Genomic DNA, 17,481 nt, shown 5'->3' with positions numbered 1-17,481 from the left:
ACCTTTACTTGCTCACAGTGCGCTCACATCTGAAAAGAGCGTCTTGATGCGATCGACGGTCGTACTAGAGACACTACCCAACACATATGTGCAAAGCTTCATCGGGTTTTCACTGTGGTGTCTATTTCGCGACCGGTCGGAACTTACTTTCTGGACAACCCTCGTATTATCTACGAATACTTCGATGACCACTAACGACTGTGAAAATTACAGTATCGAGAAGGATACGTGGGACTGAACTGAATTTTGTACCACAGATTAAGTACATAACAACAGTCAAACCATTTAGCATTCTGCCGCTCAACTATGCAAGATAACCAGACTGTGGTCACTACGCTTGCGTCCAATATTTGTACACATTATAGTGATTATGGACGTTGTCGGTCACTTATTTTATCTTAACGCATTCCCATCCCTACCTCTGCAGTCTGGTAGAATGACATGGCAAACATCGTCAGTCAGAAACGAGACTGAAAGCCTTTCTATATGACACTAACATCACTCATTTTCTGATGTTTCTCCCTCATATTTTTCAGATAATAAGTGATATGTATATTTAATTTTGTTGCTTTTCGTTGCTATCTTTCAGCTGTTATTTATTTATTCTAATGAAAGTTAATTTCCTTACAGCTATATTTTTCATTTTTTAAATGTTTATCTCATGTCTGTACAATCGAGTTCAAGACAACGTTGTCTCATCTTCAGGTACCTGTTAGGAGTGCTTCATGAGTCAAAAGCCGTACTTACGGTAACTGTCGTTCCATCAAGGAAGGCGCCTGTAATGCGTCTGTCACACAGTCTGGTAATTCGTATCAAACACCCTCCGCAGTCTCTACATCGAAACGAAAAGAACACCACAGAGAATGGAGGATGTTTGAGACGAATTATCAAACTGTGCGTCAGAAGCAATGGAATAAATGTTATCATTCAGTCTATCAACCCCGAATGCTATGGATACGACACTAACATTCGTCATTTTCGACAAGTTTTATATCGCTCACTCCCCATTTCCGCCACAATTAACACTGAACCCTAAGGGGTGAAATGTCATCGCACCTGTTACCTTTCAGCCTAGCAACATCGAAACCAATACATTCGATACAAATGTCGTTTGTCTCCGATTATTTTAACTCGTCACATCCTTCCCTCTCCCAGGCCCAATTTTAGTGGCGCTAGGTGTGCCTTTCATCCATTTCTCTGTTTTTTTCCCCAATTAGATTGTCATGTTAGTATCAAGTCTGCTTAAACCACTCCAGACTTTTCAGCGTTAAGTACCCATATCACCACTTTCCCATTAGACTCCAACAGATACCGCAGCTAGGGTTGTCTTACTCACAGTATTTTTTATGTTATATAGCAAGTTATCTGTGGGCCAAGTTCGGTTGAATTTGCTCTAGGCATTCAAACTTATGCTTTAAATATCGCTCCTTCCTATCGCTATCCCACCTTGAGGGCTCAAATGTTATCTGGAGTGTCACCAACCAACATTTGACCCCGAAAACAATATAAAGGACGCTGATATAAATCGTTCCCGACTATTTAATGTGGAACCCCATTCCTAAATGTGATGGTAGTGTATTACCCCGTAGCATATTTTTCCTGGTAATAAGTCATATATGTGCCAAGTTTGTTGAAATTCGCACAAATGGTTCAAATAGCTCTGAGCACTATGGGACTTAACAGCTGAGGTCATCAGTCCCCTAGAACTCAGAACTACTTAAACCTAACTAACCTAAGGACATCACACACATCCATGCCGGAGGCAGGATTCGAACCTGCGGTAGTGCGGTTCCAGACTGAAGCGCCTAGAACCGCTCGGCCACAGTGGCCCGCGAAATTGGCACAGGCGTTACATTGGGTACCTGATAATGGACAACAATAGGCGGTGTGTCAACCGTTCGCTTTTATGACAGCTTGAACTCTGTTGGAAACACTTTGAATGAGATTTTTGAATGCCTGTGGAGGAATGCCAGCCCATTCTTCCTCATGAGCTGAAACCAGAGAAGGTAGTGATGTTGGACGCTTCGATCTGGAGAGATGTCGACGTTCTAACGTATCCCAAAGGCATTCCACTGAGTTTTCGAAGAGTCGAGGCGTCGTTTAGTCGCAACATTTCGTCGAGTTTCCTGCTCGTCGTCTTCAGGTGCCTGAAGATAGTGACTAGGAAACTCGGAGAAACGTTACAAGTGGACACTACTATTCGGCTGTTAACTGGAAAACGTTTTATCAAAATTTATAGTTAGATCTTGTTCTAATGATATTCATTTCATTGCTGTTATGTGGTGATATGTTTGGGGTAGTCTTAGAAGGCCCCACTGAATGTCATTTTTTATTAATACATTAGCACGCAGAACATAAACCCAAAAGTAACTTTTGCATGATGTGTCACTTCCAAGCAACATAAATCGATGAAACTTGGACCCTGCATAGAAAGAACTGCTATAGAACAGTATAGAAGAAAACTGAAAGTAGTACAGAATGAGAGGAACGGGAATGACATCTTTATTGAAAAAAAAAAATAATTACACTGAAGTCACCGCGATTGATGTTACTCACCTAGACATCGCAAAAGGCAGAAAATGGTTCTCAGTAGGGTGCGTGATCGCCACGGACCTCAGTGCGTGCTCTGCAACGCGATCCCATGCTGCCCATGAAGCTGGTAAGCAGTTTTTGTGGTAGGGCGTTCCATTCTTCCACCGAAACGTGCTAGACGGGATTTATATGGGGGGAATGAGCAGGCCAGCCCATTCACCGAACATGCTCTTCGAGAGCTTCTCCAACTGCGCGGTGCGGGGTGCGTATTGTCATCCATAAAAATGAAAGTGAGGACCAAGCACAATTCTGAAAAGACCCACATGGCGAAGGAGTCCGGTGTTAGAATAGCGTTGTCCGGTGAGTCTAACATGTTCAAAGATTTGGTGGTCAGTACGGCCGTGCAACACTTCGCCACCCCGCATCATAACACTCCGACTACGAAAACGACCATGTTCGGCAATCATGTCGGCAATGTTCCTGGGTTCAGTAGGTGTTCCCACCTTCCGCCATACGAAGGTATGTAATGCAACCATGAACGTTGTTGAACGTGATCTTTTTGGTGGTCCAGGGACTATGGTATGGGGAGGGATAACGTTGCGTGGGTGTACCGACCAACTCTTTTGAATACGGTACACTAACTGATCAACGCTATTCCGACATCGGACTTCTTCCCCATGTGGTCTTTTTATGGGTGCACTCGATCCTGAATTCATTTTTGTGGATGGCAATGCGCGACTGCATAGAACTGCGCAGGCGGACCTTATGGAACGAGAGCATATTCGGTGAATGAACTGGCGTGCCGTTCCATCGACTTAAATCCCATCGAGCACGTGTGTGAGGCGTTGGTGGGAGGTATTGCAGCAAGTCCACATGCACCGACCAGGATCGAACAGTTGTCAACTACGCTGGCACAGGAATGGAATGGTGTACCACAGGAACTTGCGCTACGATACCTAAACTGACCGCTACAGGTTCTCGTATCCAAGGTGGCCTAAATGAAAATAGCCTGCCGCAGCTAGCGAGCGAGATAAATATTGATAGGCTGTCGGGATCTCATATTAATATTCTCCCCAGCACCAGACCTTGGGGAAGGCATGGATTACGACACTACTTGCAGGAAGCTAGTGATTTGAATGGGCCCTGGGGATAGACGGTAGTAATTGCAACTGATAAATAAAATATTTAAAATTTTTAAAGTAAACAGAGAGATGAAGTCCGAAATTAGTACAGGACAAGGTACTCTTAACCGTGATCAGCCTCCTCTGACACAAAAAGCCGTTCAGAAAACCACATATATAAGTTTAGCTGGGAAAAAATGTTCAAATGTGTGTGAATTCCTAAGGGACCAAACTGCATAGGTCATCGGTCCCTAGACTTACACACTACTTAAACTAAGTTAAATTAAGTTATGCTAAGAACAACACACACACCCATGCCCGAGGGAGGACTCGAACCTCCGGCGGAGCTGGGAAACAGTTCGGGGAGAGAATACTGAACTATGAGAAATAGGTTTCGGCATCGAAAAAGGGGGTGGCAGAACTCGGCGAACCTTACCGCATGGCTCTCGCTGCTTCTCTCCCGTAGCATCAGGAAATAGTCGCGATCACCAAATGACCGGAACGGAGCTCGAAACCGTGTATCATTACTAGTCTGTGCCCGAAGTAACGAATCGTAACCTTACCGCAGCATGACGGAGCGCACCTATAGACAAGAAGCGGTCGTTGAGGATACGATAGCTGGTGGTCCTTCCAAGAAGATGTTGCCGAATAGTCGAGAGCGGCGATGCTCAGGGTTTCTTTTAGCTGGTCGATACCTCACATTAGTCTGCTTACGTCTCAAAAAGGCAGTTCCGGTGCGAACTTGCTGCGCGGTCAAGAGGCTCGTTGCCTACTGGGCCATAGCACTTGCCGCTTCCTTTTTGCCCCAGAGGTTTCCTAACCTGGCGCAGTCTTGTCCAATGGAACGGCGGCCTTTTCTGTATTCGTGCGTACCTCAAGACCAATAATATGTTTCGTTTAGACTTGAATCTTTTCAATGGCCGCAGCAGTGTTGAACAAACTATTAATTTCAGTCAAAATAACGGCAGCCGAAACATGTTTACAGATTTCGGCTCCTCTTTATGTAAGAAGTTACGGTTTCTTTCCTTTCTGTACTTATTTAGATGCTTTAGTCCGTGACTGAAATCTGTAGACACTACCAAAAAAACTAGTAAGCGAATTATGGAAACAGCAGCGTTTTGTTAACATTAAAAGACCCCGAATCTGTCCCCTGTTTTCATACTCATTAATTACTTCTCGACTCATACTTTGTTTCCGGCCTCGTGCGGCTACCCACACGCTGTAACGCCGGAAATGCATATCCTTCTATTTCCATCTAGCCATCTATTGTACTATAGATTTTTCATTTTGCTACCTGAAGATATGACATTTCTGTGTCTTTATATATTGTAATTGTTTTACTATATATATATATATATATATATATATATATATATATATATATATATAATGTCGATGTATAATTTGTTTGTTTTGTAAATAATATTTGTATTTTTACGCTGGGTCTTGCCTAGGGAAAACCATGCTATCGAACGAATGAATACATCCATGGGTCGTGTGGAGAACTAAAGTGTTTATGATCTTTGGTAGTGTTAACTCTGCCGCGTGGAGCGCGGGCAGAGGGAGTCTGGCTGGAGTAGTGCGGTTGAGCAGGTGTGTTGTGTGACGCTCCCGCGAGTTGTCGCGCTTTCGGGGTTTGGCAGCATGTAATTGCGCTCGACTTGCTATGATAGTTTCTGACACGGTGTCGCGGACGGGAAGCATTAGCTGGCGCACATCAAGAGCCCGTTTCGCCTGGTGACAGTGTCGAGAAGAAGGCGCGCCAACATCCAGCTTCTGCAACAGCGACGGCCGACAATGAGTGACTGTCGCCACCTCCTCGACCGACGACTTCAAACCTTCAATCAACCAGCAAGGAAGACTGGAAGCATGTAAAGTTTTAGAACTGTATGGCAGACCTCAGCTTTTAAAATTGTTGCATCACAAAATTACAGCAACTTAGCATGAACCTTTGTTGCTCATTGTCCCAATTGCACTACCAAGCAGGGTCCCTTCCTTTTCCGAAATGAACCCGAGTGTCGTTGAAATTCAGACGCCAGCATTAAAGTAATATCATTCCATTTCACTTCTTTAATTTCAAAGTTCAGTTAAGGTATTCATAGCTGGCTACAATATTTAGATTACACAAGCACAAATTAAGAGTGCGAGTTTTGTTAGCATATTTTAGCTTACCTGTGACTGCAGCTCAGCTTGGTACATACTAAATGTTGCTATTGTTAATTGTCCAGAATCATTTAATTCAAGTTCAAAGTTAAATCTCTTATTTCTAAATTGCGTGGATTCAAGTAGCTTTTGAAATGATTGTTGAGGTAGCCCAAGACTAACCTTATTTTACTGAATTTCGTAGTGCTTCAGAAACAAATCTCAATATTAATTTCAGTCACTAAATTAACTTTCAATTTTCCGGTTTTATTAATTCTTTTGCTAAATTAAGTCAGAGTATAGCGAAATTTATTACTTCTGACAAACTTTCAGTTTTCACACAACACGTGTCAACCTTCAGTTGCCACGCTTTTAGTGCTAATTATATGTGCAATAACCTTTCTTTTTCAGTTATTATAGTAGTTGTCCATAGGACTGGCGACCGTAATTTTCCCTAAATCTCAAATATCTAATTAACGCCAATTAATTGTTAACGTGACGACCGCACATTTACTTTATTAATTTTACCCTTTTCTCAAAATTAATTTCCATCAATTTCATTTCCATTTTTCCTTTCATTTAGATGTAACCCTTTCCTCCCTCTTTACCGACAAATTAACTTCGGTGACGATTGCTTTTCTCAGATTTCCATTAGGTGCACGCGGTTTAATTTTTCACTGTCATTAAGGTCGATAAGTGAGTGGGAGGTTACACGTGGCTACCCGGTGACAGGACAATCTTCAGATTTGAGGTTGTTCTGGGCACGAATTTTGTATTGTGCAAATCTCGTAGCAAAGAACTGGTTACGAACAGGCCGTTACGCCAGCGAGAATAAGTAGTGGGAGTAATCCTAATTATATTTGAGATTTGGCATTCATATTGAAAATTATTAAAATGAGTGAAGGCAACAATTACCAGAATTGGGTAGACTTGGGTACGGAACAATCGGTCGAACAGTGGGAAACGAGCACCGCGGTACCCATTGTTCAGGGGCAGGCGGATAGCTTGAAAGACGCGACCGCCGAAACGCAACAAAGAGCAGAAATGGGATTCCAAACTTAAGAAAATGTTTTGGAATCGGAAGTGATAATCAAATCTGAACCCCTTGATGACGAATACGGAGGGACAATTAAATAGGCACCCGTTGTTGTTGTTGTGGTCTTCAGTCCTGAGACTGGTTTGATGCAGCTCTCCATGCTACTCTATCCTGTGCAAGCTTTTTCATCTCCCAGTACCTACTGCAACCTACATCCTTCTGAATCTGCTTAGTGTATTCATCTCTTGGTCTCCCTCTACGATTTTTACCCTCCACGCTGCCCTCCAATACTAAATTGGTGATCCCTTGATGCCTCAGAACATGTCCTACCAACCGATCCCTTCTTCTGGTCAAGTTGCGCCACAAACTTCTCTTCTCCCCAATCCTACTCAATACTTCCTCATTAGTTATGTGATCTACCCATCTAATCTTCAGCATTCTTCTGTAGCACCACATTTCGAAAGCTTCTATTCTCTTCTTGTCCAAACTATTTATCGTCCATGTTTCACTTCCATACATGGCTACACTCCATACAAATACTTTCAGAAATGACTTCCTGACACTTAAATCAATACTGGATGTTAACAAATTTCTCTTCTTCAGAAACGCTTTCCTTGCCATTGCCAGCCTACATTTTATATCCTCTCTACTTCGACCATCATCAGTTATTTTGCTCCCCAAATAGCAAAACTCCTTTACTACTTTAAGTGTCTCATTTCCTAATATAATTCCCTCAGCATCACCCGATTTAATTAGACTACATTCCATTATCCTTGTTTTGCTTTTGTTGATGTTCATCTTATATCCTCCTTTCAAGACACTGTCCATTCCGTTCAACTGCTCTTCCAAGTCCTTTGCTGTCTCTGACAGAATTACAATGTCATCGGCGAACCTCAAAGTTTTTATTTCTTCTCCATGAATTTTAATACCTACTCCGAACTTTTCTTTTGTTTCCTTTACTGCTTGCTCAATATACAGATTGAACAACATCGAGGAGAGGCTACAACCCTGTCTTACTCCCTTCCCAACCACTGCTTCCCTTTCATGTCCCTCGACTCTTATAACTGCCATCTGGTTTCTGTACAAATTGTAAATAGCCTTTCGCTCCCTGTATTTTACCCCTGCCACCTTTAGAATTTGAAAGAGAGTATTCCAGTCAACATTGTCAAAAGCTTTCTCTAAGTCTACAAATGCTAGAAACGTAGGTTTGCCTTTCCTTAATCTTTCTTCTAAGATAAGTCGTAAGGTCAGTATTGCCTCACGTGTTCCAGTGTTTCTACGGAATCCAAACTGATCTTCCCCGAGGTTGGCTTCTACTAGTTTTTCCATTCGTCTGTAAAGAATTCGTGTTAGTATTTTGCAGCTGTGACTTATTAAGCTGATAGTTCGGTAATTTTCACATCTGTCAACACCTGCTTTCTTTGGGATTGGAATTATTATATTCTTCTTGAAGTCTGAGGGTATTTCGCCTGTCTCATACATCTTCCTCGCCGGATGGTAGAGTTTTGTCAGGACTGGCTCTCCCACGGCCATCACTAGTTCCAATGGAATATTGTCTACTCCGGGGGCTTTGTTTCGACTCAGGTCTTTCAGTGCTCTGTCAAACTCTTCACGCAGTATCATATATCCCATTTCATCTTCATCTACATCCTCTTCCATTTCCATTATATTGTCCTCAAGTACATCGCCCTTGTATAGACCCTCTATATACTCCTTCCACCTTTCTGCTTTCCCTTCTTTGCTTAGAACTGGGTTTCCATCTGAGCTCTTGATATTCATACAATTCGTTCTCTTATCTCCAAAGGTCTCTTTAATTTTCCTGTAGGCGGTATCTATCTTACCCCTAGTGAGATAGGCCTCTACATACTTACATTTGTCCTCTAGCCATCCCTGCTTAGCCATTTTGCACTTCCTGTCGATCTCATTTTTGAGACGTTTGTATTCCTTTTTGCCTGTTTCACTTACTGCATTTTTATATTTTCTCCTTTCATCAATTAAATTCAATATTTCTTCTGTTACCCAAGGATTTCTACTAGCCCTCGTCTTTTTACCTACTTGATCCTCTGCTGCCTTCACTACTTCATCCCTCAAAGCTACCCATTCTTCTTCTACTGTATTTATTTCCCCCATTCCTGTCAATTGCTCCCTTATGCTCTCCCTGAATCTCTGTACAACCTCTGGTTCTTTTAGTTTATCCAGGTCCCATCTCCTTAAATTCCCACCTTTTTGCAGTTTCTTCAGTTTTAATCTACAGGTCATAACCAATAGATTGTGGTCATAGTCCACATCTGCCCCTGGAAATGTCTTACAATTTAAAACCTGGTTCCTAAATCTCTGTCTTACCATTATATAATCTATCTGATACCTTTTAGTATCTCCAGGGTTCTTCCATGTATACAAACTTCTTTCATGATTCTTAAACCAAGTGTTAGTTATGATTATGTTGTGCTCTGTGCAAAATTCTACCAGGCGGCTTCCTCTTTCATTTCTGTCCCCCAATCCATATTCACCTACTATGTTTCCTTCTCTCCCTTTTCCTACACTCGAATTCCAGTCACCCATGACTATTAAATTTTCGTCTCCCTTCACAATCTGAATAATTTCTTTTATTTCATCATACATTTCTTCAATTTCTTCGTCATCTGCAGAGCTAGTTGGCATATAAACTTGTACTACTGTAGTAGGTGTGGGCTTCGTATCTATCTTGGCCACAATAATGCGTTCACTATGCTGTTTGTAGTAGCTTACCCGCATTCCTATTTTCCTATTCATTATTAAACCTACTCCTGCATTACCCCTATTTGATTTTGTGTTTATAACCCTGTAGTCACCTGACCAGAAGTCTTGTTCCTCCTGCCACCGAACTTCACTAATTCCCACTATATCTAACTTCAACCTATCCATTTCCCTTTTTAAATTTTCTAACCTACCTGCCCGATTAAGGGATCTGACATTCCACGCTCCGATCCGTAGAACGCCAGTTTTCTTTCTCCTGATAACGACATCCTCTTGAGTAGTCCCCGCCCGGAGATCCGAATGGGGGACTATTTTACCTCCGGAATATTTTACCCAAGAGGACGCCATCATCATGTAATCATACAGTAAAGCTGCATGCCCTCGGGAAAAATTACGGCTGTAGTTTCCCCTTGTTTTCAGCCGTTCGCAGTACCGGCACGGCAATGCCGTTTTGGTTATTGTTACAAGGCCAGATCAGTCAATCATCCAGACTGTTGCCCTTGCAACTACTGAAAAGGCTGCTGCCCCTCTTCAGGAACCACACGTTTGTCTGGCCTCTCAACAGATACCCCTCCGTTGTGGTTGCACCTACGGTACGGCTATCTGTATCGCTGAGGCACGCAAGCCTCCCCACCAACGGCAAGGTCCATGGTTCATGGGGGGAAGTAAAACCGCTGGTTTCCGGGAATTTAGCTGATTTATTGAATGTTTTGATTAACGAAATCAAGGCTCAGTCTAGGAAGATAGAAACTCAATCGGCAGAAATTAAAGCTCAGGCTGCCAAGCAAGAAGCTCAGTCTGTCAAGCAAGAAGCTCAGTCTGAAAAAATTGAACGGAAGCTAGACAATCAGAACAAAGCTATTAATGTTGTTAACAACAATGTTGGAGTTGTTAACACAAAAGTTGATAAAATCAAAGAAGATATTGTTGTGATTAATACCGAAATCGGTAATCTTAAACAGGAAATGTTAGGCGTTCAGGCGGAAATTGCGAGCATAAATATTCGTTTTTATTCCGAAATTAGCAAAATCGAGAAAAGTGTAGGAGAAGCAGTTGCTCCGATCATCGAGAATAAGGTGACGGAACAAATTCCATTAGTGAAAAAAGAGGATCAAAAGAAGGTGGAAACTTTAAAGGCTTTAGTATCCGAAGTAGATACCAAAGTGACGAAGCAGGCTAATACCTGCGAAGAGAAAAAGAGGGAAGTGGAAACGCTTGCGACAACCACTTGCCAAGTAATTACGAGAGTTTCGGAATTAGAAAAGAAACTTGACGAAAAACAGAGCTATGTGCCAATCTGTGCACATAGTTCGGAATTGTTGACGAAAGAGGAGCGGTTCGACTCCTTGAAAAAAGGCGGTATACACGCGACGGATTTAATTAAAAATTGTGTAAGAGTTTTACCCAGATCATGGACTAATGAGAGAAAAATTAATGTGGTTATTGACGTGTTGGCTTGTGATGCCAAGCGTTGGGGCTTGAACCTCAACATTACGAACCTGACTTTTGACGAGTTTAAAAATTTGTTTCTGGCTGAATACTGGTCAGAGCAAAAACAACAAAGTGTCTGGCGCGAATTTGTCGTATCGAGGCCTTTCGATGCGAATTCGTGAGGCTCGATGAAGGAGTTTTGTGAGGGCTGGATCCGCAAGTTGGAATATTTGCGTGATCGCCGCACGGAATCCGAAATAGTCTGGGAACTCTACAGGAAGCTTCCAGATGATACAAAACGCTATGTAGGAAGCAATTGCAGGACAATCAATGATTTCCTGGAAAGAGTTGAGGACGAGGACAATTGGCGCAATAATCGCGACAGTGATAGAGGCCGTGGTAACAACAACGGGTACCACCACAACAACAAAAACGATAACCATGGGAATAATGCATTCTGCAACCATGGCAGCAATAATAATAATGGTTCGGACCGTAATGACAATCGGTACAATGCAAATAATAACAGGAATGACGGAAACCAGTATCATACTAACGTGATAGAGGCTTCACAGAATAGTAATAACGCCAGAGGGTGTGATAAGCCGCCTCAGCAGCATCTGGGGAGCAGATCTGCTGGGACGAGACAGGGAAACCATTAGCCGCGCCGGTGAGGGGTCGACCGGGCGTGGAGAAATTTTGGCGGCCCAATGACAGGAGAAAACCCATGTGTCGTCGTTATGAAAATTCCGTATGGAATAATCAACGTCGGGAGAATGTGCCAGTGTTAGGAGAAAGGAGTGCGCCCACAGGTAGTAGATCAGCTGTAGACACGGCAGTAGAAAATACATTCACTGTCAGTGAGAACAATCGATTATAAAGTGGCAGCTGTAACACCCACAGCGGAACTGGAGATTGAGTTTAAGAATGATTCGCAAGTGTTGAGAGAAGATCAGACGTCGGATAACACGTCTGTCATCGAGCGCGAGGGGACGCAGAGAGGGATGAGGTCTCGTTAAGGCAGTTCGTTCGCTTATACGACGAACTAAGAGATTATAGGGGCATGTACGGAAGAAGTGTTTATGGGGAACGCGGGCAGGATTTGCCGCGTCTCGTCCCGCAGGAAGATAGTGTTTGTAAAGTGATAGAAAGTTCTGGCCCTAACTGTCAGACTTCACCAGAAATAGTTGTTGTTAATGGCGAGCAAGAGCAAGATTCGTCGTGTTTCTTCCCGCAGGAGTTGGATGTTGAAGTAGTAACGGAAAGTCCTGGCCCTAACCGGCAGACCTTACCGAAAGTTATAGTGGTAGAAGTAGCCGACCCATCCGACGCAAAACTCCAGTTTAAACATTGCGAGTGTATTAAGGAGAAAAATTACGAGAATTTTAGTGATAGCAGGACACGACTGGTAGAAAATCACGTAGATTACAGCGTGTATGAGGTTAGGGCTGACGTTATACGGTCGGACGGTAGCAGTGTGGGTTGCGCAGATCCAGAGGAAGTAATTGCATATACTACTGGGCACATTCCTCCAGGTAGATTGGCAGATGAGATCAATCTGACCAAAGAGGAATCAACGAAGGTGACAATTAGTGAATTGATAGCAAAGCAACACTCACTAGTTGACGAGTTACAGGAAAAAGTTTCGGTATTGGAGGCGAAGCTACAGACTAAGCCTCAGGACAAAAGTGTTGAAGTTAAAACTGTATGTGAGCAGAGGTTGATAAAGTCGCCAGATAAGCCGGATTTAGGAACAAAGCCGGATGGTTTTTTCTGGAATGACCTGGATATAGACGAGGATTTACTGTGGGAAAATAAAGAAACAGTCGAGGACAAGTGTAGACAGATAGTAGTGTCTCTTAATATGCACGGCCTACAACTAAACGTGTTGATTGACACCGGTGCAGAATTGAGTGCTGTATCTGGAAAAATATTTCAGTTACTGAAAGACAGACCTGGTATCGTAGTTATGCCAGTAACAGGAGTGAAAATTATCGGTGCTACTGGGAAGGCCAGTAAACCAGTCTCAAAACAGATTTTTGTCAACTTCGAGACATGTGGTGCACGATTTGAACAAGAGTTTGTCGTCGTGCCAGACTTAACTACGGAAGTAATTATCGGGTTAGGTTGGCTATTAAAGTACCGTGCAGTGATTAATTGCGAAAGCAAAACTTTGACATGTACGTCACAAGATAAAACAATAGTAGTTAGTTTTGACGAGGCAGGAGATGGTGTGCATAGGCAATACCAGCCTATACACATTGTTAACTGGCCGGATGCCATTGGCGTAGGCATGAATTTGAACTACTGTAACGTGAGGAAATCCTGTTAGATGACAGAAGTAAAAGTTTAGTGGAAGAGATAATCAAATTCCCTCCACGGATTGACATTAGTATTGGTGTGAAAAAAGATCATTTGCGAGAAATAATGAAGCTAAAAGCCGATGCTCGCATACGTCGTCATGACGCTAAAGCGGGTTTTGCTAAGTTTGCAATCGGAGACTTAGTACTTGCAAAAGCTCATGAGAAATCGAGCGAGATAGACAATGAAATCTCTAAATTTAAGTTTGTTTATAATGGGCCATATAAAGTCATTGGTATACCTCACACAAATGCTTATTGCTTAGAGTATCCAAGCTCTGGAAAACTATTAGGTATACGGAACATTGTAGACTTGAAATTGTACCAGCCAAGATATGATTAATACCACAGAATGGGTAACTTGTACAGGATGTAACAGAGTGTAAGATTTAAGGATTTGCTAGGTTGCCATGCTTTTGCCTGACCAAGAGGTCATTAAAGAAGTTGTAATTAATAAGTAATTAATTTTGACTAAATGATCTAAGAGCAACTGATTATTAATCAATCGAAAAATCCAATCTGTAGTTTAAGTTTTCAGCTGAGTCACAGTAGATTAAGAAATGTACATATGATTTTGTAACTAGCTGTAAGATTTCATGAATATGTGTTTAAAAGTCATTGCCGATGTACTTAGACGCTGTTTTAAGTTTCAGGCTAGTACATGCGTGTGATGATGGACAGTGTTGAGTTATCCACTGTGATAGTGTTAATGGACTCCTTGAGATTACTCGGGAGTGAGTTTTTCCGAAAGAATTCAGTGAAACGAACGTTCTGGAAATGCCGTTACACAGGCGAGTAAGATCAGGCGTGCCGCACAGGCGGGCGCAACAGTACTGTCGAGGCAGAGCCGCTGTCGGCTCTTGCGCCGGTCGGCATTCTTTGTACTTGCGAGTACGGAAGGCGGAGTTGTTTTTCTTCCCGGACAGCTGATGTGAAAGAATTCTGTTGTCAATATGTATGTTTTTTTTCGATTTGTTGTATATTATTTTCTTGTTTAGCGTTAAGTGGACTCTCATGGCGGGAATATTTATTATGAAAAGGTTATATAAAAATGTGTATTCTTTGTAATTAATTATTGATTTGCGTATTTGTATCTACATGTTTTTATGACCATGCACACTAATTAATTTTGTAAATAGCATTCCATTTCTTGATACTGTTAGGAATTTTGATGATTTTAGAATAGCTAAACCATTTTCTATGTTTTCTATGAATTTTAATATGTTGTTAACCTGTTTTCTTTTGTGTAAGATGACAGAGTGCAATAAGGTTAGGAGTGTCTCCACTCAATTATTATGGTCTAAACATTGGTTTATGGTTAATTAGCCTAATGCTAAATTTTCTTGATGTTTTGAGCATATGCATTTCCGTTGCTTTTTTACCTTTTTGGGATATTTTCAGAGTCTTTTTAGGTTACACGAACATCCTCAGACAATGTGGGGCACGTGTAACGCCGGAAATGCATATCCTTCTATTTCCATCTAGCCATCTATTGTACTATAGATTTTTCCTCATTTTGTTACCTGAAGATATGACATTTCTGTGTCTTTATATATTGTAATTGTTTTACTATATATATATATATATATATATATATATATATATATAATGTCGATGTATAATTGGTTTGTTTTATAAATAATATTTGTATTTTTACGCTGGGTCTTGCCTAGGGAAAACTATGCTATCGAACGAATACATCCATGGGTCGTGTGGAGAACCAAAGTGTTTATGATCTTTGGTAGTGTTAACTCTGCCGCGTGGAACGCGGGCAGAGGGAGTCTGGCTGAAGTAGTGCGGTTGAGCAGGTGTGTTGTGTGACGCTCCCGCGAGTTGTCGCGCTTTCGGGGTTTGGCAGCATGTAATTGCGCTCGACTTGCTATGATAGTTTCTGACACGGTGTCGCGGACGGGAAGCATTAGCTGGCGCACATCAAGAGCCCGTTTCGCCTGGTGACAGTGTCGAGAAGAAGGCGCGCCAACATCCAGCTTCTGCAACAGCGACGGCCGACAATGAGTGACTGTCGCCACCTCCTCGACCGACGACTTCAAACCTTCAATCAACCAGCAAGGAAGACTGGAAGCACGTAAAGTTTTAGAACTGTATGGCAGACCTCAGCTTTTAAAATTGTTGCATCACAAAATTACAGCAACTTAGCATGAACCTTTGTTGCTCATTGTCCCAATTGCACTACCAAGCAGGGTCCCTTCCTTATCCGAAATGAACCCGAGTGTCGTTGAAATTCAGATGCCAGCATTAAAGTAATATCATTCCATTTCACTTCTTTAATTTCAAAGTTCAGTTAAGGTATTCATAGCTGGCTACAATATTTAGATTACACAAGCACAAATTAAGAGTGCGAGTTTTGTTAGCATATTTTAGCTTACCTGTGACTGCAGCTCAGCTTGGTACATACTAAATGTTGCTATTGCTAATTGTCCAGAATCATTTAATTCAAGTTCAAAGTTAAATCTCTTATTTCTAAATTGCGTGGATTCAAGTAGCTTTTGAAATGATTGTTGAGGTAGCCCAAGACTAACCTTATTTTACTGAATTTCGTAGTGCTTCAGAAACAAATCTCAATATTAATCTCAGTCACTAAATTAACTTTCAATTTTCTGGTTTTATTAATTCTTTTGCTAAATTAAGTCAGAATATAGCGAAATTTATTACTTCTGACAAACTTTCAGTTTTCACACAACACGTGTCAACCTTCAGTTGCCACGCTTTTAGTGCTAATTATATGTGCAATAACCTTTCTTTTTCAGTTATTATAGTAGTCGTCCATAGGACTGGCGACCGTAATTTTCCCCAAATCTCAAATATCTAATTAACGCCAATTAATTGTTAATGTGACGACCGCACATTTACTTTCTTTATTAATTTTACCCTTTTCTCAAAATTAATTTCCACCAATTTCATTTCCATTTTTCCTTTCACTTAGATGTAACCCTTTCCTCCCTCTTTACCGACAAATTAACTTCGGTGACGATTGCTTTTCCCAAATTTCCATTAGGTGCACGCGGTTTAATTTTTCACTGTCATTAAGGTCGATAAGTGAGGGGAGGTTACAACGCTCTTCAAAGGTCGTGGCGTTTTGGGCGGGTTTGTAACGTGATGTGTTACAAACCCGGTACAACGTTGTGGCCAGCACAGTAGCACGTTACAGAGCTTGCAGTGCCGTCCCTGGTGACCAGATGTTGTATTAAGAACCATGATCCGGACTGTCATAAGTCGCCCCTACTTCAGTGTTATTATTGTTTTTGAATAAAAGTGTCATTTCTCTTCGTCTCATTATGTACTTCTTTCAGTTACCTTATCCGGTACACTGTAGCAGTTTTTCTATGTACGGTTGAAGTTCCACGGAGGTGTGTGACACATCATGCGAAAGTTGCTTTCGTCCTCAGGTTTTGCGTACCAGTGTATTTCAAAATTTGGGCTCTGAGTAGATGGATGCAAAGTGTTGCGTACATAGTTCCGCGTAGTCAGCGCGTACACAACTTTCCCAATAGAGCGCGCCCCGCTAAGCACAACAGCGCAGGCTCAGCGATCGTCCGTCTCCGCACTACGAGATGGCGCTGCCTTAGAGATGGACCAAATTCTGCTTCCGCTGATCCGCGTATTAATATGTAACGCAGCCAATGAGATTGCTGCTAACGTAGAACCTTTTCTCCTCGCGGATCACACTCGCGCAGTGATGCCTGAATGCGCGAGGTATTATAACGAGTGTACAGACCTCCAATTAGTCAGTCTGCATTAGTCTGCATTTGTCTGTACCAGTCTATAGTCAAGTTTCAGTCTGCGCCTAATAAGATTATCATATTCCTGTACATAGCCACGAAGAGAAATGTATAGACACTTTGTCAAGTATCAGAGATATGTGAGAATAAGATTAACGTACCAAGACCAAAGGAACATCAGATTGTCAATCGTAAATAGCATCCAGAATCAAGTTAAGTAAGGTCTATGCTTTTTATTATTTTAATAAATGTGTGTGAAAATTAATCAAGTTCTGTTTAAAGTTGGTCACCGTCAATCTGATACTCTAAGCGTGCAAGTGGCATTTCTATCGTCTGACCTAACGGCAGAAGATAAACACGCCACGATAAGACCACGAGAGATA

General features: G+C 41.9%; 1 protein-coding gene across 1 annotated transcript in view; it reads right to left on the bottom strand.

Annotated features, from left to right (window-relative positions):
* LOC126474456 (uncharacterized) overlaps positions 1 to 17,481 on the bottom strand; it is a 304,482-nt gene that overhangs the window by 136,520 nt on the left and 150,481 nt on the right. The gene's annotated exons all lie outside the window — the stretch shown is intronic.

The sequence above is a fragment of the Schistocerca serialis genome, chromosome 4 (assembly GCF_023864345.2).
Source record: "Schistocerca serialis cubense isolate TAMUIC-IGC-003099 chromosome 4, iqSchSeri2.2, whole genome shotgun sequence".
NCBI classification, from domain to species: domain Eukaryota; kingdom Metazoa; phylum Arthropoda; class Insecta; order Orthoptera; family Acrididae; genus Schistocerca; species Schistocerca serialis.
This window is presented reverse-complemented; position numbering and strand designations above follow the sequence as displayed.